This window comes from Dama dama, chromosome 17 (assembly GCF_033118175.1).
Source record: "Dama dama isolate Ldn47 chromosome 17, ASM3311817v1, whole genome shotgun sequence".
Classification (NCBI taxonomy): Eukaryota; Metazoa; Chordata; class Mammalia; order Artiodactyla; family Cervidae; genus Dama; species Dama dama.
In genome coordinates, this window is record NC_083697.1 from 26,119,464 (window position 1) to 26,140,950 (window position 21,487).

The window sequence follows — 21,487 nt, forward strand, 5'->3', positions numbered from 1 at the left end:
GAGGCATGCAATTGTAAACTTAGATTTCATGTAGGCCTAATTTTAGAGCCATTTCCTAGCTGTATAATCTCAAGTAAATTACCTAATTTTTCCAAGTGTCAGCGCCCAGAAAACCATAATATTTACCTCACATCATTAAGTAAAATAATATGTAAAGTATCTTATCCAGTGCCTAGCTCTTACTTTCTCTTCTCACCCAGTACTGTGGTTGAGACACAGAAAATGGAAAAGAATGTTAATTTCCCTGGTATTTTATTTTATGCTAAAGATTTTTCCTTGAACTTTTAAAATTTGATTTTCCCTTCTTTGAAACAAAAATAACTGTGAATCTATTAGCATTCCTAGGAAGTATTCTATAGCATTCCTAGGAGGTAGAACAAGCAGGTGAAGGTGAAAATATTTGTTACTAAGGGGAGGGAGACCTATATAACACAAATGTCTTTTTGGGAAGATTAACAATCTTTCCAACAGGAAATCTAAATTTTCAGGGCTTTTTTTTTGGGCGGGGTCATTTATGACTCTGCCTATTAGTCTCTTAATCTACTTAAATTTTTCTTTGACAAGGACGATACAGGTTTGGGGAAAGCAAATGTAAATCAAAATCTACCTTACACAGCTGTCAGAGACCGACATGGTGCTGCTGATCCGAAAGGTGTGCGGTTTAAGCTCAGCAGGAGGCAGTTCACAGTCTGAAGCCCACAGACTTCCCGGCAGGAACTGTTTTTCAGTAAGATGCTCTGAAAGATGGTTTGCTTCATGTAAATGCCCTGTCAGAATAAATGTGCCACTTCTTGTGCCCGCCTGGTACAAGGTCAGCAACCTCTGTAGCTGGTTGTCCCTGGCCATGGTGAGTCACGCAGGTTAGCCCACACAGGCAGGGTAGTTGAGAGAAAAAGAAAGGAAGAGAATATGAGGAACAGGAGAAGGAAAAAACAAATAAAAAGGAGCCAGACCAATCTTCTATGGCTTCATAACACATAGGAATTATGATTGCTTCAGAATTTTTAATCATCACCTTTGATCTGTTGCCTTAATATACAAAGAATTCACTTTGGGTTTTTCAGTTTAAGCTATATAAAAAGAATTATTGTGTTTTTGTTTGCATGTTGTGTATTAATAAAAAAAAAGTGCCAATTTAGCTGAACCTCAAGTAATTTTTTCTTTAATGTCAAAGTCATCTCATTGCTAATAGCAACCATGCCAGAACACAAGTGCACCTTATTTATACAGAGCACTTTTCACATTCTTTCTTTCTTTTTGTTTGAAATGGACAATTTTTACGAATTTTGACCTTTCTTGCTCTTAGAGGCATATGTTTGGACTGATTTATTTGGATAAGATTGGATATTGCACCTGGTGTGGATAAGACTAGATTACATCTTCAGGAAATTGAACTTTTTCTTTTTAACCTTTAGAACAAACAGCTTTCTGAAATAAATATGTTGGGTACAGTGTTAGCTTTTTTTTTTTTTAATTTCACTATGCTACATAGAATCTTTGGTTTTACAATAAAGTAGTTTCCTTTTGCTTTAGCAAAGTGATACATGCATTTTCTGAAATTTAATTCCTTGGCATGTTCTTGATTAAATTCAATGTCTTTGGGGAATTGTTGGCATGTGGGCTTTAAAACTTTTTATTTTAATATAATTCAAGCTTAAAGGAAATTGCCAAAATAGTGCAAGAGATATCCAGATTCACCAATTATTTTGCCCCATTTGCTTTATCATTTATACTCTTTTCTTGCTCTTTCTCTCTATATATATGAGTGTATATACATATGTATATGCCTATTTTTTCAACCAGTGAGAAGTTGAAGATGTTTTTCCCCTTTTTAATGCCTCTATCCATTTTCTTATGTAACCACAGTACAATGATCAAAATCAGGAATTCATATACTGATATAATATTATTATTTCAATAGTCTATATTCAAATTACATCAATTGTTCCAATAATATCTTTTATATTTATTTTTTATCTAGTTCAGAACACACTCTAGGATCATACTGTATTCAGTTTTTATGTGTCTTTAGTTACCTTTAAGAGGAAATGATTACTAGACTTTTGTGTGTTATTTATGATCTTGTTTTTTTTTTTTTTTTGATGAGACATTTTTGAAGAGTATAGACAAGTTATTTTGAAGACTATTTCCACATTTCTTCATAATTAGATGCAGGTTATAGATCTGGGGCAGAAATACCACAGAAGTAATGTGCACAGAAAAGGCACATGATGTCAGTTTATCCCTTCATTGGTAATGGTGATGCTGGTTACCTGATTTAAGATGGCAGGTGTAGGTTTCTTCCACATAAAGTTACTATTTTCCCCTTTGTAATTAACAAATAATTTGTGGGGAAGTACTTTGAGACTGTACCTTTTTCTTCATTACATTTCATTTCACATCCATGAATGATTCTTGCCTGAAACAATTACTATTAATTACTATAATGTTTACAAAATGGTGATTTTTTGCCCTTCATAATTCCTTCTATATTTATCAATTGGCAATTAAGGAAAAGTTTTCCTTTCTCCCTCATTCATTTATTTATCATTCTCTGTATCAGTTTGGATTTCTGGATTCCAACTTTTTCAATCATTTACATTCCATTACTACTGATTTTAATATCCAAATTGTCCCAAATTTGGCCAGTAGGCACCCTTTAACCTGACTCTTGCATCCTTTTGATGTTTTGATTACTGTAGCTTTGTAGTAATGCCCAAAGTCTAAAGGTTTTGCCTCCCATTTTGTTCTTTTTCCTCAGGATTGCTTTGATGAATTCTGAATATGGGATTTTGTGGTTCCATATAAATTTTAGGATTATTTATTCTAGTTCTGTGAAAAATGTCATGGGACAACACCAAATGTATAGATTTCTTTGGGTAGTATGGCCATTTTAACAAGAACATAATCTTTATTTTCTTCCTCTGAGGACCTGCAGTAGTCAGAATCAATATTATATTTTCAACTCCAATTGACTCCCATACTATTCCTCCTCATTTGATTCATTCATTATTTCATTCAGGAATTCATTAAATCTCTGCCCTGTTTATGCTGGTCACTCAGCCAGGGATGAGTTCCAAACAGGAATACCTTATCCTCCCTCAAAGAGCTGTCTGGTTGGGGGCAGGATAGTATCAGGGAAGGTAATCACCTTCTTTGTTGAACTAAAACCAACTACTAACATTTAACACTCCAGGTTCAGGACAACTGGACAAAGTAGCTTCCCTTTGTCCCCTTCAGCTTCACCTTTCACATGGGTTTCACTTGAATTATCACCTCCACCTTCATGCTGCCTTCTCAGGGTATGTTATTCTTTCTCAATTAAAACAATCATAATAACAGAAAATCTTTCTTTGGCTCCTATTAGCACAATGGAGACAGGCTGCCATTTTTAAAAGACTTTGCTAAATACTCCAGGTAGAACAAATATGAAATTAATAAAACAATACGCAGGATAGAAAACAATCTCAGATTTCTGCTTTTACCATTGCCAGCTGACTTCTAGAGCTTACAGGCTCTGTGCTAGTGTTAAGACCATCTGAGACTGACATTCTCTTAAGGACCTACAGAAACTGTCCACTTCTGCAGTAGTTTTCTGTATACAAAATAGAACTAAAACATAAAGCCTGTGGAATTACTCAGCCTTAAGAAAAACACGTTGATAATTAAAATAAAAAAGGCAAGCAATAATCTGAGAAAAAATATCTTTAGCAAATAAACAGAAGATTGATATTTTTAATGAGGAACTCATTCAAACTGGCAAGAAACAAGATATTAAGCAAAATATTGAATAAATGAAAATATTTAACCTTGCTATGATAATATAACACAAAATGAAACAAGGTATGTCTATTAGTCTGTAAAAATTACAAAAATTATTTGGTGAACCAATGCCAATGAAAGTGGGAGTGATGCAGGGATTCTTGAACATTGCCATGGTAAAATAAACAAGTTAAAACCCTTTTGGAAATTTTCTATTAATATACATCATCAGTGACAAAAATGTTCACATTTCCTTTGACCCCATCATCTTACTTCTGAGAAATAATTCAAAGTGTAGGAAAAGATATGTGCAGGACATAGTCACTGCAGTGTTATCTGTAGTGTGAGGATTGAGAGTAATTTTAAATTCAACTACAGATAATTAAGCAAAATACATTACATCTACTCAATGAAATATTATGGAATCATTAAAAACAAGCTGTTATGAGAGGGCTGTTTATTAGTTTTCAAAATTTTTTAATTTTTTCAAAGGCAAACACTATAAATATATTAAAGTAGCTGAACTGTTTAATATGGTTTGACATTCAATGACAAGATCTATCACACTGCCTGATAAAAGGAAAAATATGAAAGGAAAATGTTTAAAGATCCAGGGAAAGTATTTATGAAGCTAGAATACGTTTTAGCTAAGTATAGTTTACTGCATTCTAAAACGGAGAAAATGCTGCATTTATACTCAAATAGGTTTTTTTTTAATCCAGAACTTTTATGTTCTATAGATATTCAAACCTGACTAGTAGAAAAGCAACAGAATGTATCTCTTGTTAAGTAGGTTGGGTACAATGCAGCATTTACCATTAAGTATTATAACCACAGACACAGCAGCAAAGTCCAGATGACACTGATAACTTCTAATCCTAGATACAGAGATATAAAAGACCTTAGCAATAATCTAGTGTTTTGGTTTAAGAGTTTACACATTATACTCACACAAGCTATATGAGAAAGGAGGAAGAGACTTGGAATACAAGGAGATCGTTTATGTGAAGAAAACATAAAAATTTCTGTTCACAAAAATAATGTCTAATTTCTAATGAAAAGTAAGCACTGCAATCAAGAGTTTTCAGAACGTAGGGAAAATTTGAAACAATGCTCCATAATCTCCCACTTCTAGTAAAATACAAAAGTATTTAACAAGTAGAAAATTACTTGATATAATTTGACCAGATGTATTAACAGAATAGTGAAAAGAATAAGGTAAAAAGTGGCTGAAAATGTTACAGGCAAACATTTTCCAACAATGAAAGACAGAATTCATCTTAGGAATGGAAATTCTTAATATGATAAGAATTTTACAGACTGCTTTTAATTTTAATCAAACGAGTTTCAAATTTTAAACCTCTAATGCAAAGAGTCCAGTAGTTAGAGGGTTATTCTAATTTCTCTATCTTACCTCCACAGTTCTAGGATTTAAGAAAAGTCACATTAAGGAGCAATTTTCTATAACAGGTATGGGCACTGAAAGTAATTTTCAGGCAATTAGAGTAGGTGCTGATATAAGCTTTATGGGGCAAACTATTATTCCAAAACACTTCCTCCAATAACTGCAAATCCCACCTGCCAGGTAAATAAATTTCAAATTTTATTAATTTTGCTAGGATGGCAGCAATACAAGTCAGTTTAACTTTGCACAAGAGACCTGCACAGATGCTTCAGGGAACACTGGCACAATGACAAGCAGTGTTTGCAGAGCTCCTGTTCTGGACAGAGCAGACTGACAGACGGCGTGTCCTGGTTGTATGTTAGCCAGCGCATGCCACTTAACCTCTCCACGAACCTCAGATTTCCTCATTCTCAGCTCAGTTCAGTCCCTCAGTCGTGTCCGACTCCTTGTGACCCCATGGACTGCAGCACACCAGGCTTCCCTGTCCATCACCAATTCCCAGAGCTTACTCAAACTCATGTCCATTGAGCTGGGTGATGCCATCCAACCATCTCATCCTCTGTCGTCCCTTTCTCCTCGAGCCCGTAATCTTTCCCAGCATCAAGATGACCTCTACCATCTCTCTTAGCTCTGAATTCCTTAATTTCTCTGCTAGATATCTTAGACTTGCCTCCTCCAAATTCAACTAGCTCTCTGCCCAGACGGTGACCGGCATCGGCTACATCAACAGACTTCCTTGCCCACTGGCATCTAGACGGGTTTAGTCAGCGAGAAGCCCCAGGAAGAGATGAGATAGAAGGTAAATGATAAAGAAGAATGAGGGCAGGGTAATTTTCTTCTCTCACCCCTACTGACACTTGAGGCTGCCTGTCTCTTGCCTGAAGGTTACTGCCCCACTCAAAGCAGCTTGCTCTATGAGATTTTCTCTCTTTTCTTTTCCCTCTCCAATCAGGATTTGAGGTAGAAACAGCTTTGTGGCTACTTCCTGCTCTATCCCTTCGGTTTAAGGGTTTAAGACATCCTGCCTATGACTTTATAACTAATGTCTTTACATATAAATCCTCCTCAAATATTCCCAATTTGAATGTGCCATCTTTTCCTATTTGGAAATTTTATTCATACAATCACTTTTAAGAATCTGATCAACGATGTAAGTCAGAATCTAATATCTATTGCTTATTGATGAGATTTAAAGTCACTTGAAAGAAACATTGAAAACACTATTTTACAAAAAAATTATTTCAAAACTTTTTTTGGTTAGATTATTGTAATCCAACAATTACTCAATTTTACAGTAAACCATTTAGATTTGATGAAAGCAGATAAGCATGACTGGAAAGCAATTTTCTGTCATTTTCTCTAACACTGCCTTTGGCAGCTTGGTTTTCTTTCCTTTCCTTGTTTTGCTGAAAAAAAAAAATTAAGTATGAATACGTCTCCAAGGCCACGAAAGTGTTTAGTCAATAAAGTTTGTTTTCTTTTTCTTTTTTTTGAAAGAGGGCTTAGCCCCATCTAATCTCTCTCCTCTGCAAAACAAAAACAAAAACAAAACAAACCCCTGCAGTTTTTCATGTCTAGTTTGTTAGATGTGAACACTGCCACCAAAATTTTTCTGCTTCCTCATTACAGAAGACATGTCAGAATACAACCATCATGTAAAATAACTGGTTTTAGAGTTCATTATGCTAAGTGATCAAGTCAAAGGCAATGCTATATGATCTCACTTACATGTCAAATATTTTTTAAAAAAACTCAAAAAAATAAATAACTCTTTTAAAATAAAGAATTGTCCTGGAAATTCAGTTTTCTCTAGGCTTATAAAATATCTGCTATGGGATTATATGCAAAATTCCTATTTTTTTCCCCTAGGAAGCATATAAGTTCACACTGCTAATATAGCCAATATAGAATATAGGCAATTTCCTAATCACTGGTTTCAGCATAAAACTAATTTAATAATTTTCCACAAATATATTCATATATACAAACATTATGCTATCGATTATTAATACTATATATTTATGCTATTTAAATGACAGTTTTCGATTAATGACTACACTTTTGTCTTATGCTGCTGCTAAGTCACTTCAGTCGTGTTCGACTCTGTGTGACCCCATAGACAGCAGCCCACCAGGCTCCTTGGTCCCTGGGATTCTCCAGGCAAGAACACTGGAGTGGGTTGCCATTTCCTTCTCCAATGCATGAGAGTGAGAAGTGAAAGTGAAGTCACTCAGTCGTGTCCGACTCTTCGCGATCCCATGGACTGTAGCCTACCAGGATCCTCTGTCCATGGGATTTTTCCAGGAAAGAGTACTGGAGTGGGTTGCCATTTCCTTCTCCCCTTTTGTTTTATACATAAAGTTAATTTTAAAAAATTCTCCCAATGATTTAGTTTTTATTGAATTTCTTCTTTCATTAATTTCATATTCTTATCGTCTGTGAGCTACTGTGATTGCATAGCTATTAGGGAAATTTCCTTGCTTCAGGTATCTCTCCAATGTGAGTCAGGCTTAATTAAATAAAAATAATGAATGGGTTTGGGTGCTGAGAGGAACCTGTGCAAAGCACAGACTAAAATAGTTCATTGTACAGCCAAGCTGATTTTAATCATAAATATCTGGAATAGTACAGAGAATGCTAATTTAAATGGAAATAAATAACACTAATTAGTTTCCATTAGCAGAAAAATAAGGATCTACATCATTAGTCTTCCCTCTATCTCCTAAATGTGATTATAAACATTTATCATTTAAAGAAATAATTCTTGAAAGTTAAGCAATGTCAAGAGTTTTTAAGCTTAAAAAACTAAGTTACTTGGTTGAAATATTCAAAAGTAGTCTGGAAAGTCAATCCAGGAGGTAAATTATATGAAGAAATACCTCTTGGCAAATGCACAAAATGGAATTAGTGTAGAACTGGTTTTGCATTAATTATAAACAGAAGTTGTCTTTCAGAGCTTTCAGAGTAGTTATATATAGCTTATCTATAATTCTGAAAATAAACGCTGCAAGTGCTTTGGGTTACTTGTTCATTTTTCTTCATTAGAAATGATGTTAAAGGCTGGAACTAAATCTTTTATTACACATATCGTTGCTTCTTCTCTATTCTTCATTGCTTCTGAATGACACCAATAGTAAGTTTTGCTCTACTTAAATGGGTAATTACTGAAAATTTACCTGTTAATTATTAATGTAAAATTTCTATAAATTTTCATCCAAAGCTGTCTCATTTAAAACATCAAAGCCTTGACAAAAACAGACAAAACAGAAAGAAATGTTTAGGGAAAGTCTTATCTTGAAATGGGTACACATCTCCATCCCTAAAAGAATTTGAAAGTGGCTCAGTCACATCCGACTCTTTGTGACCCCATGGATAGTCTGGAATTCTCCAGGTGAGAATACTGGAATAGCTATTCCTTTCTGCAGGGGATCTTCCTAACCCAGGGATGGAACCCAGGTCTCCTGCATTGCAGGCGGATTCTTTGTTTTTTTTTTTTTTTAATAAATTTTAAAAAAATATTTATTTTAATTGGAGGCTAATTACTTAACAATATTATAGTGGTTTTTGCCATACATTGACATGAATCAGCCACGGGTGTCCATGTGTCCCCATCCTGAACCCCCCTCCCGCCTCCCTCCCCATCCCATCCCTCAGGGTCATCCCAGTGCACCAGCCCTGAGCACCCTGTCTCATGCATCTAACCTGGACTGGAGATCTATTTCACATATGATAATATACATGTCTCAATGCTATTCTCTCAGATCATCCCACCCTTGCCCTCTCCCACAGAGTCCAAAAGACTGTTCTATACATCTGTGTCTCTTTTGCTGTCTCACATATAGGGTTATCATTACCATCTTTCTAAATTCCACATATATGCATTAGTATACTGTACTGGTATTTTTCTTTCTGGCTTATTTCACTCTGTATAATAGGCTCCAGTTTCATCCACCTCATTAGAACTGATTCAAATGCATTCTTTTTAATGGCTGAGTAATATTCTATTGTGTATATATATCACAGCTTCCTTATCCATTCGTCTGCCGATGGACATCTAGGTTGCTTCCATGTCCTGGCTATTATAAACAGGGTTGCGATGAACATTGGGGTGCACGTGTCTCTTTCAACTCTGGTTTCCTCGGTGTGTATGCCCAGGAGTGGGATTGCTGGGTCATATGGCAGTTCTGTTTCCAGTTTTTTAAGGAATCTCCCCACTGTTCTCCATAGCAGCTGTACCAGTTTGCATTCCCACCAACAGTGTAAGAGGGTTCCCTTTTCTCCACACCCTCTCCAGCATTTATTGCTTGTAGACTTTTGGATAGCAGCCATTCTGACTGGTGTGTAATGGTACCTCATTGTTTTGATTTGCATTTCTCTGATGATGAGTGATGCTGAGCATCTTTTCATGTGTTTGTTAGCCATCTGTATGTCTTCTTTGGAGAAATGTCTGTTTAGTTCTTTGGCCCACTTTTTGATTGGGTCGTTTATTTTTCTGGAATTGAGCTGCAGGAGTTGCTTGTATATTTTTGAGATTAATTCTTTGTCAGTTGCTTCATTTGCTATTATTTTCTCCCATTCTGAAGGCTGTCTTTTCACTTTGCTTATAGCTTCCTTCATTGTGCAAAAGCTTTTAAGTTTAATTAGGTCCCATTTGTTTATTTTTGCTTTTATTGCAGGCGGATTCTTTACCAGCTGAGCCACCAGGGAAGCCCAAGAATACTGGAGTGGGTAGTCTTTCCCTTTTCCAGCAGATCTTCCTGATCTAGGAATCAAACCAGAGTATCCTGCATTGCAGGCAGCTTCTTTAGCAGCTGAGCTAGTGCTGCTGAAAGGAGAGCAAGAGTGGAAGGGTGCTCCAGGTCTGTTCACCAGAAAGGTACTGTTGAATTAAAACGGTACCATCCTAACTACATTTCAGCACCCTTTGAGATCTGAACCTCTGCCTGGTACTGGATTTCAGAAATAAGTATTGTATTACTCACCTAAACCTATTCGATGAAGCAATTTGATCTCTGAAACATACTAATAAGCAATATTCATTTGAATGGGTAATTTGAGGTTTCTCATCAGTGAATTCAAACTCTTAAAACAAACCATGGTAACTTTCAAACTTGCTTAGGGCAATAATAAATGACTTAGTGGAGTCAGGAATAGATTTAAATATCCTTGACAGTTCAATAAATTCTGAATTTGCTCATTTGTACACAAAAACTTTTCCAAATAATTTTATACTCCATATGTGACCGAATTAAATTCTGATAAAATTACATACTCTTATATATATACTTTTTCATATCAAATACTTTTATTTGTTTTAACAAGCAACACTATCAAAATATTTTATGTAATCCACCTTAGGTAAACTGGCTATTAAAACCTTTCTTGGTAACCCGTCATGGGCTCTGCTTGTAAAGTACTAAAAACATGGTCTATAAATAGGGTGCTTGAAATCGAATCCTAAAGGCTGGAACAAAGCATAGCATAACAGTGGGAAGAATTATAGCAAATGTAACTCCAGGAGAAACAAAGACTTCTAACTTTTTCTTTACTCACATGCCATAGTTCAGAATACTTAAAAAAAAAAGGATTGTATTTTTCTAAGACAATCTGGTTTCATGGCTTAAAAACAGCAAAAGAAATAAAGAGAGAAAGCCAGTGAGCCCAGCGCACCGAAGCTGTGAGACCACTGTACCAGTGCTCCCCGAGTTAAAGAACTGCTGCCTCTGTGTAGACACTGGCTCTGCACTGATTTTTGTTGAGGACATGGAAGCAATAAAACTTGAACTTAATCTTGCTACTCTTTGTCAGGCCTTGCTTACAGCAAAGTGGTTCCAGACAATTTAGTTAGTGGTACGATGTTGTACAACTGGATCATTTCCACACCTGAGCTGATCTAAAGTATAAAGTAAACTAATTCACTCAACCATTTTGACAGCCAAAACAAAACCCTCAGTCCCACTTTTCAGTACTTTGTATTGCAAGTATATAATTGAAATTGGACATAACTAAGCTTTCAGTATGAAAGAAGTTTCTCTGCTTCTCATAAATGTAACACCCCTCTCTATCACCATAACATGTGTAATACCATGACATCTTCTGGGAAACTTGAAATTTTCTGGTGACTGAGTGTGAGCCTTAGTGCAAACTATCAGCCAGGATTTATACTAGGGCTATTTCAAGATCATACCAATCACTCTCCTGAAGCAATCTTGATATAAAAAACTCAAATTATATTACATTCGACTTTCTCCATTCCTCTAGGAGCTTGAGAATAGCAACTTATGAAATGGGCTATCAAAAGTGAAAATCAATGTTTAATTATCTGTAATAGAATTGCATTGCAACTTGAATATTTTATAGGTGGGGTCTTGTATCAAACTATCATTTGACTTATAGTCTCCAGAAGTCTTCTGTTATTTTTCAAAAAAGATGAACTGAGAAATACTGCAATATTCTTTATTGTCTAGATCATTTCCAACTTCTACTTAAATTATATTTTTAACTTTTTATTTTAAAATAGTTATAGATTCACAGAAGTTGTAAAAATAGTACATAGACTTCTGTGAACCCAACTATTAATAGCTTCCTCAAGCGTGGCATCTTATAAAATTACAGTACAATATCAAAGCTAGAAAATCATTTTTATTACAATACTGCTAACCACAGACCTTGCTTAGTTTTCGTCAGTTTAACATGTTTGTATTCATGAGCATATGTACAGTTTTATGGACCTTGATCCCATGTACAGGTTCATATGGGCTTCCCTGGTGGCTCAGATGGTAAAGAATCCACCCTCAATGAAAGTTTCTTCATGTGCATGTGCACCAACTGTATGTCCTCATTGGTAAAATGACTGTTTATGTCTTTTGCCCATTTTCTACCTGGATTCCTCTTTGTTTTTTACTTTTTATCACCCTCATAATAGAGTTTTTGGCAGAGCAAACATTTTAAATTTGATGAAGCCCAACTTATCAAAAAAATTTTAATGCACTGTGCTTTCAGTGTCATGTGTAAGAACTCTTTTTCATCCCCAGATCCCAAAGCTTTTTCATATTTTTACTCTAATATTTTATAATTTAAAAATTTACATTTAAAACCATGATTCTTTTTGAGTTAACTTTTACATAAGGGATGCAATTTTTTTTGGGGGGGTTTCATTTATTATTATTAGTTGGAGGCTAATTACTTTACAATATTGTAGTTGTTTTTGCCATACATTGACATGAATCAGCCATGGATTTACATGAGTTCCCCATTCCTATCCCCACTCCTGCCTCCCTCCCCATCCCACCCCTCTGGGTCTTCCCAGTGCACCAGCCCTGAGCACTTGTCTCATGCAAGGGATGTAAATTAGATATTCATTTTCTTTGTCTATGGCTATCCAATTGATCAAGCAACATTTGCTAAAAAGACTATCCTTCTCCAAATGAGCTGCTTTTATGCCTTTTTGTAGGTTCTCTGTTCTATTCTATTGATCTATACACTATCTCTCCAATTACTGTGTATACACAGGAGGTCAACATTGAGTAGAATGAGTTTCTCTACCATTCTTTTCCAAATTCTTTTTCACATAAAACTTAGAATAAGCTTGTCTATATCTACTCAAAATCTTGTTGGGATTTTGATAAAAGTTATGCTAAACATATAGGAAAACTTGAGGAGAATCTGATTAAACTATTTAAAGTGTTCTTCACGTGAAACTGAAACAGCTATTGATTGCTGTTGTTCTTGTTTAGTTGCTAACTCATGTCCAACTCTTTTGCGACCCCATGGACTGTAGCCCACCAGGCTCCTCTGTCCATGGGATTCTGCAGGCAAGAATACTAGAGTGGGTTGTCATTTCCTTCTCCAAAAGATCTTCCTGACCCAGGGATCAAACCCATGTCTCCTGTAGTGGCAGACGAATTCTCTACCACTGAGCCACCAGGGAAGCCCTTGAACAGGTACAGCATTTTTAAAAGGCTTAAATTAAAAAGGCTTAAATAAATATAAATCAATGTGTTATTACTATACAAGTACTGTAGACTTTTTAACAACTTGGGTTTGAACTGCGCAGGTCTACTTACATGTGGATTCTTTTCTCGGTAAATACTGTGGTACTAACTTAATCTACAGTTGGTTGAATATGTGGATGCAGAACTGCAGATATGAGAGAACCCGTGGCTTCCCAAGGCGGACTGTGAGTTATACAAGGATTCTCAACAGCAAGTAGAATTGGCACCCAAACCCCTGCATTTTTCAAAGATCAACTGTGTAATGAGTGTGCATTTTACATGGTTCTCTTTCTCTTATTTAAACTTTTGACATTTCACACAAAGAAACTTTAAACCTTTTAAAATCCCACATGAAGAAAATAACACTGAAAAAATAGATACCTTTCCACTAGTTCTCTACCTCTTTATGTCACCTTCCTTTCAAATAAAGATTACAACACAATGTATTAATTCTTTTTAATTAAAAAAGTTACCTAATGGTTACTCATTCAAATTTATATAAAAATATTCCTACTACCAGTACTACCTCTTTTGATTACCAAGTACAGTTAACTAGTAGTTTATAAAAGACCAACATTTTTATATGAGTGTGTCTAATGCTATGATAATTGGAAGAATTTGCCAAGTAAAAATTTACACATCTCTGTCAGTTTCAGTTCTTTCCACTATTACTTTAGCTGACTTCTCTCACTTTCTACTAGGAAAAGAGATGAATTTAACACATGGCTTGCTTTACATCATTTATATATACAATATATAATAATATAATGCATATGTGATATACCTCTCTATCTCAGACTCTATACCTATTTGTATTCCTGTTTGGCACTAAACCAAGAGCACACACTAAGCAAATAGCAAACTTGTTCTTCGCAACTTTGTTATATTTTAAACCATTTAATATAAATCCTCTCTCTCTCTCTCTCACTATATATATGTGTATATATATACACTATGCTTTAGAGGCTTTTAGCTTTGGATTAAAATGCAGTTTAAATACAAGATTGTATTACTTTTGGTAAAGCACCAAAATGCTTGAGAACCTCACTCTTGAAAGAGAAAACAGTTATAAATTTGTAGAATTATGAGTCAAATATGGTCAAGTTTTGAGTTTCACAGCTAAGTATAACTTAGAGAAATGAAAAACATTTATGTTAGAGAATTTTTTTCCCATAAAAGTCGGAAGAAAAAAAAAGCCTTTGATCTCCTTCTCTTGGTGTGCTTTTAGTATGTTAAATGCCAAAAAGTTCAAAATGTAACTGCCTCATAATCTAAAGTTACTCAAAATAAACACAAATGTGTTGAGGAGACTATATCTTTACATTGTCTCACTGGAGAATAATTTTTTAAAAGTACGAAAACAGTATGCTAATTTTGAATCTCATCTTAAGAATCTAAGACCAGTATTTCAAGAAAAAAAAATATCTTGAAAGGAACAGTTACTTTCATTTACATTATCAAGATACTTCTACTTCCACTTATATTTGCTAGCATATTTCACTTAAAGTAGAAGTTTTCATGGTTACCAAATGGTTCAATGGTATGCACAAAGGCTTATATTTGATGGACTTTGTGCTAAGAGGCAAAAAATAATTTTTTGGGTTGTCAAGAAAAAAAAAAAACTAGAAAACTTTGATCTTGCTCATCTTACTTTGGTGGAATCAAAGGAGCCCATATGCTCACTGTACCAGTTACCTGTGGTATAACCTCCCACCTGTGGTCGCTAAAGAGTAAGAGGCAGCAAGGGTTGATACTTCTGAGAAATGAAAACTCTAGGCCCTGGCTTCAGATTCTGGGGTAAGGCCCAGCATTCTGTTATAACATGCCATACAAATGATTCTGATGGATGTCCTAGTTTGAAAAGCAATGGTTTAGAACAATATAGCATTCTTACATTCTAACTAAAGACCCTAAAACAAACTTTTATGCTTCATTTTCCCCAAAGGAGGATGATGTTTATATTACAGATGAGACAGTTCTTCATTATGGTGAACTTTTAGCATCCCTGACTTTCTGGCACCAATAGCAATAAATAATGCTGTTTACCATACCCCTTAAGAGTTGGTAAGAACTTTAAGAATCACTGATAGAGGAAAAGGCTCTGTTTGTGTCCTACCATTCTCCATCTTGGCTACAACTCTATCCAAAGATCTTGACCACATCCTTCCCTTCCCAATCACTTCTGCTGGAAAAAGAAAGGGTGATCCCATTGGTTTCTAGAAGCATATAATACAAGGGTCAGGGAAAGGCAGGAACTTTGCATTGAGGCCAACTTTTACTAGCTATAGCATGTATCACCATCTTATTTTATATTTTTTTCTAATGTTAAGGTCAATCATTCTTTTACACCCCAAATACTCTCTGGAAAACAACTGGGGAAATAAAAATTTGTATTTACATAAATGATCCTCCAGGATAAGCTTTCAAATTTAAAAATCTCAGTCATCTACTGTAACCAGAAGTCGATAAAAAAGAACAACTTAATACTAATTGAATAACCTGCCACTAGGATTGAAAAATTATACATTGCCTTAGAATGATAAATTTAATCAGTGAGTTATATAGCAGGAACTAGAATACACCAGTTTGTAATTATTGTTCCAAGAATTCAAAATATCTATCCGAAGCAAATGAAATCTATAAGATTATTATATATATTATATAATACAATACCTCTAGATAGATGAGATCTTACTATCTCCTTCTAGTAAAACTCTAAGATCAGTTTTTTGTCTTTTATCTCAATTGATAAGTATATACTCCAAATTGGGTGGCAGGTGGGTAAATGAGTGGCGATGTCTAAGGTTTTTAGATACCACCCTCATATCAGTCTCCCTAGCAGCTAGTGCTCTCATGAAGCTCAAAAGCAAAACCAAGGCTGCATGTATACCTAAGTGGACCATATTTCTAAGATAGTGCAACTCTGAATATACGAAAAAAAGGGATTATAGCTGGAACAATACCTAAGTAACTATCTTTTATTGCTTTTATCTCCTATAAGGTCATGCTTCTGACTCCTCCCTTCTATGTGATTGATACGGTTATTAGGGACTCCTAACACAGGAACCATCCACCTAAAACTACCGGAGAACAGAAAGGCTGCAGGGAAATATCTATGGAGTGAGTGTCTTAAAGCAGCTCTATTCTAGGTCTTAAGGCAAAAGACTCTTTATTCTCTCTTTCATACTTAGAGGGCAAAAATTCCAAAGGCAAGCACGGAGGTGTCGCTGGACTTAACAAAAGTAGTCTTCAGGCTCACAGTATATATACTGGTTCATTAAAGTAGGAAATCACAGTTATTTGAGGACAAATGGGAAGAGGGACTATGCTATTGTTTGGATCTTCTCAGTGCAGACTGTTGGTTGAAGATTTTCTATCAGGGGACAATGATTAATACTAACTCAAACATTTCACTTTTCACAATTCATCTTCTGTAGAACCATGTGATCACAACTACCTGCATGAAAACTGTGACCATACACACTCAATTCAAAAGTGAAAATAACTGCAAACAAACTGGAACTCAACTTAGTAGGTATATTTTTCACATAGATATGGGTAAAATAATTCTGAAATTACTGTCTAAATACTGAGGGACTGTACCAATGAGCAAAAACATAGGTGATATTGGGTGCTATAACTTTTACTGTTGTGAAAGGTAGATACAGATACTGAATTCAGAAAACCTAGGAAGAACCTTATGGTACTGGATGGGATTAGATGTATCAGTATAAAATCATGATTTTCAACATGTATAGATTACAGACATTGATATATAGATACAGCAGTAGATACTGATGTGTATGATTATGTGTGTGTGTACACAGATGTATAGACACATACATCTATTTCCTAATGGATCAATCTATATCTCTCTGCTGTGTGTCTGCTAATGGCTTCAGTTGTGTCTGACTCTGCAACTCTATGGACTGCAGCCTGCCAGTCATCTGTCCATCGGATTCTCCAGGCAAGAATACTGGAGTAGATTGCTGTGCCCTCCTCCAGGGGATCTTCCCAACTCAGGGATCGAACCTGTGTCTGCTATGTCTAATCTGCACGGGCAGGTGGGCCCTATATCACTAGCGCCACCTGGGAAGCCCACATCTCTCTGCTAAGAGAACCAAGAAGCAACACGGCTACCAAAGAGCATGCCTAGTACCCAAATCTTAGTTTCTAAATACCATTCTCTACTAAAAGGAAACAGGGTTCCTTGGAGAAACAGTTGATTCTAGGGCTTGGGCAGGGAAATGACAAAAAGAGCCTGTAATATTTTGTTATACCAAAAATTAAGGACATAGTCATAGAACAACTGGGGCATTTCCAAAGGATTAGGAGCTAGCCTGAAGGCAGCTACAACGACTTTAGTACTGAAACTTAATTTAAAACATTTATGAGTTAAAAGGAAGAAAGAAAAAAAGGAAAGACAGAAGAAAGGAGAAAGAGAAAGAAGGCTTTCTTACAGTACAGTGACAACTAATAAATATAGAAATATGATAGAGTTGAAAAATCACTATTTTGCAACTATCACAGGCAAGAAGCATCAAATGAATATAAACTGGTAAGTGAAAGATTGAAAAGAAACAAGCTTTATGCAGTCTCATATCTCTCCATAAACTACCTAAGTCAGTATAGCAAAATAGTAATATGACAGTGGAGACCCCTGGCAGACCCCACCTTAACCAAATGATGAAAGTTAACATAATCGGGCCCAAGCAGACATAATCTGCCTTCTGATAATGAAGCACTGAGAAGGATGCAACATCATTTCTGTGGCATTCCCACGGAAAATGCGTAAAGTGAACCCAATTATGAGGAAACATTAGACAAATCCAAATTGAGAGACAGTCTACCAAAAACTTGGCCAGAACCCTTCAAAAAAGTTCATGTTATGAAAGACAAAAAACATCTGAGAAACTATTCGACATTAAAGGAAACTAAAGAGACATGACAACTAAATGTACTAGAATCTTCTGAACTCTACATTAGATAAAAGTACGTCCTAAAGTAAAGATCCTGTTTTGATCATTGTACTAGGGCTATATAAGGAAGTGTCCTTGTTCTTAAAGGAGGTAAGTACAGAGAAGTGAAGTCATGATGTCTGCAACTTACTGCCAAACAGTCCATTTAAAAGCATACAATAATAACAGTAACAACAACAATAAAAATAATAATGTAAATGAAATATCCAGTTCTCTTTTCTTAAAACTAAATAATCCCAACTATTTTAGCCTTCTAAATCTCTATGAGACAAAAAAGTTGCCTGGAAGTTTTAAAAAAACAAAAGGATCCGTATGGTTGCCACAATTCTGGGAACCTGTATAGCTCCAGGATTTTAGTTATTTTAATTTTCATCAGGAACAGAAATTAAATACTAAAGACAGGCCCCCAGACATATCTTTTGGATGTAACTCCATCCTAGGTGTCACAGCTCCTTGGATATCTGGATTGACACAAGTTTTGTCCTGACTCAGAAGTTCCCAAACTCCCCAGTCAAAAACTTCCTCCTCTCTAGGAATGTCTGGGGTCAAGCTCAGCCCTTCTAAACAAAAAATTCACTCTCACATGGATGGAAAATGGTATTGGAGGCAGAACACTCCTCCGCAGACCCTGAAGTTGTTCATTTCTCAATAAATACTTACTGAACACCAAGGGGGGAAAATGGAGAAGGGAATAACAACCCACTCCAGTATTCTTGCTTAGAGAATTCCCTGGACAGAGGAGCCTGGCAGCCTATAGTCCATGGGGTCACAAAGAGTTGGATACAACTGACTGACTGACACATACACAAGCGGGGAAGAAAAAGGATCTACAGTCTCAATCCAGTTCAATTTATTAAAAAAAATATATTGAGGACCTATTCACAGGAGTCCTATATTTTAAAAGTTCACAGTTTATTGGAGAAGGAAAATATGCATGTAAACATAGTATAAGAGAAGTATTCTGTAAGTATGAAAAATGAAGTGTAAGAAATACTAAAGGAATATTGAAAGGAAGTCATTAATTCTGACTACTATATTAGTATTTTTTAGTAGTTATTACTTATAGTTTGGCACTGTACTTTTTACATATTAGTTCACTGAATGTACCAATAATCTCCTAAGGTAAGTAGTATTATTACCACTATTTGCAGATGAGGCCACTGAGGTACAGAGAACTGTCAGTTGAGAATACAGAGAATTCAGACATTCTCAGAGAGGAATCTGGCTGTAGGTTATCTAGCTAGCTAGTAACCCAGGTTTCAAACTCAGGCAGTCTGATTCCATAACCGATGAAGAAGCTTTGTTAATTCTTAAAAGATGAATATAATTTTAACGAAATGGGAAATAGAGGAATATTTAAGGTTGCAAGAAAAATAAAGATGAAGGTGTGGAGAGAGAAAATACAGATCTTAGAAGGAAAACAGCAAGAAATTTAGGGGCTGGTACATAAGATGGAGGGGGAGAAATGGGTGAGCAGAGTGAACGAGATTAGATAGATTTATGAAATATGTTAGAGTCTATCATGAGAATTAATACAGTCTCTGATGGTAAAGAAGCTGATTCTCATGCACCATAATCTTGATGTAAATAGAGTTGGTTTCTGAAACATTCAAATGAACCAAGTACCAATAATAACTTAGTAGAATTTAATTTCTCCTAAAAGATAGTACTAGAGCACAAATCATGAGAACACATTCATAGTGACATCTGCACCATGATGTACAATTTCATTTCAAAAAGATCTTATTAACTGTGCAATATTGAAATTACCAGAACTGAAAACAGAACATTGAAAAATACCACAACTCTACCTTAGTTAAAGACTACAAACCTTTTACAGTATATGAAATGTGAGTATACCATGAGATCCACTGTTATAGCTCCATCTTTGTCATAACATTTATTAAAACAAAGTGATCCAATTAAAGGTATATAATGAGTAATATATTCCATGAGCTCCATTAGATATGCATTTCTAACCAGTACAACAACCAGACATGAATGCTTAATGTCAAATTTCCGAGTTGTTAGCAGATATAATTGAGTGTTCATATTAATAAGTGAAAATACCATTTTGCCTTCATAGTAAATTAATTATAGTTAAAGAAAAACATGCAGCACTTAAGATGCTGTTTTCATTTTAACCTAAGTATTAATAAAAATTTGACTTTTATTTAGTAAACTATAGGTTTAACCCATTCAAAATCTATATTCAAAATTCTATATACTCATATATATATTCAAAACTCAAAATACTATAACTGAAGAGTATAGAAAATTTAATTGCATGTACAATAAAAACATTTAAGCTTTGTAAAATGCCAAAAAAATCTAAATTAAAACATTAACAAATTCACTAGTGACTATTTTTCACATAGTTAATAAAAACAAAAAATAAATTTCATATTTATAAAATATGTTTGCAGCAGCATTCTTAACCATTCAACATAATCTTCTTCCATTTTGGAAGAATTCTAAAATGTTTTGTTGATTAACAGAACAGAAGTGATTAATGAGATACAGGAATGTCAGGATGTATCATAGAAGAGAAGAATATGAAAAAGGAAGGCAAATGATTTTAAAGAGTCCTTTAAAAATTAAATCTTATATTTAGATTAGTATAAAACTAAAGAACACATAAACAGTTAAAGAAATAGAACGCTGAGCTATGAAAGTGTTCCTCCCCTAAAAATACCTAAAATGGCATTTAAACTTCAACTATTATCCTTGACCTGTCTGATTGGACTTCTGAGAGTAAGGAAAATCCATCGGACCTGAAAAAGGGGGAAAGGGACTAAAACACAGTGTAATCATCTCGAACTGACACCACAGCTGCCTGGAGGGCATCTGCTGATAATAGGGCTCTAGGCTTTAACAGCAAGAAGAAGAAGAGAGGCCAGCCCTTGATTCCTAGCATGTGGAGAGCTGAAACTAGCATCACTACATGAAAGCAGAAACCTTGAAAAGCTATATGCACTATGAAAAGAGGTATACTTTTTTTTAAAAAAAGCTCTATTCAACAACAAAGAAAAGTGAAAAAAGTTAATTTTCTGTGTAAGCCTCAGTGCTAGATAGAAAACGCTGAAGGAATCACAACCTGAAAAAGTACGTTCCAGTACATTAAGTGCAATAGTTTAAGATGTCTGGCATACACAAACATAAATCCTAACTATGGGAATTCATTTCTAACCAGGTCTCCCAAGATTCCAAGATTTGGGAACCCAAAAAATGAATTCAGAATCTAAAATTACAAAATTAATAGGGGTATGAGACACCAGGAGTGAAGTCAACAGAAACAATGAACAGAAGAATTATACCTCAATGAATATCAGCTATTAGAAATAATA

The 21,487-nt window shown here is 35.1% G+C and overlaps 1 protein-coding gene across 2 annotated transcripts in view; it reads right to left on the reverse strand.

Annotated features, from left to right (window-relative positions):
- GSTCD (glutathione S-transferase C-terminal domain containing) overlaps positions 1 to 21,487 on the reverse strand; it is a 127,049-nt gene that overhangs the window by 79,388 nt on the left and 26,174 nt on the right. The gene's annotated exons all lie outside the window — the stretch shown is intronic.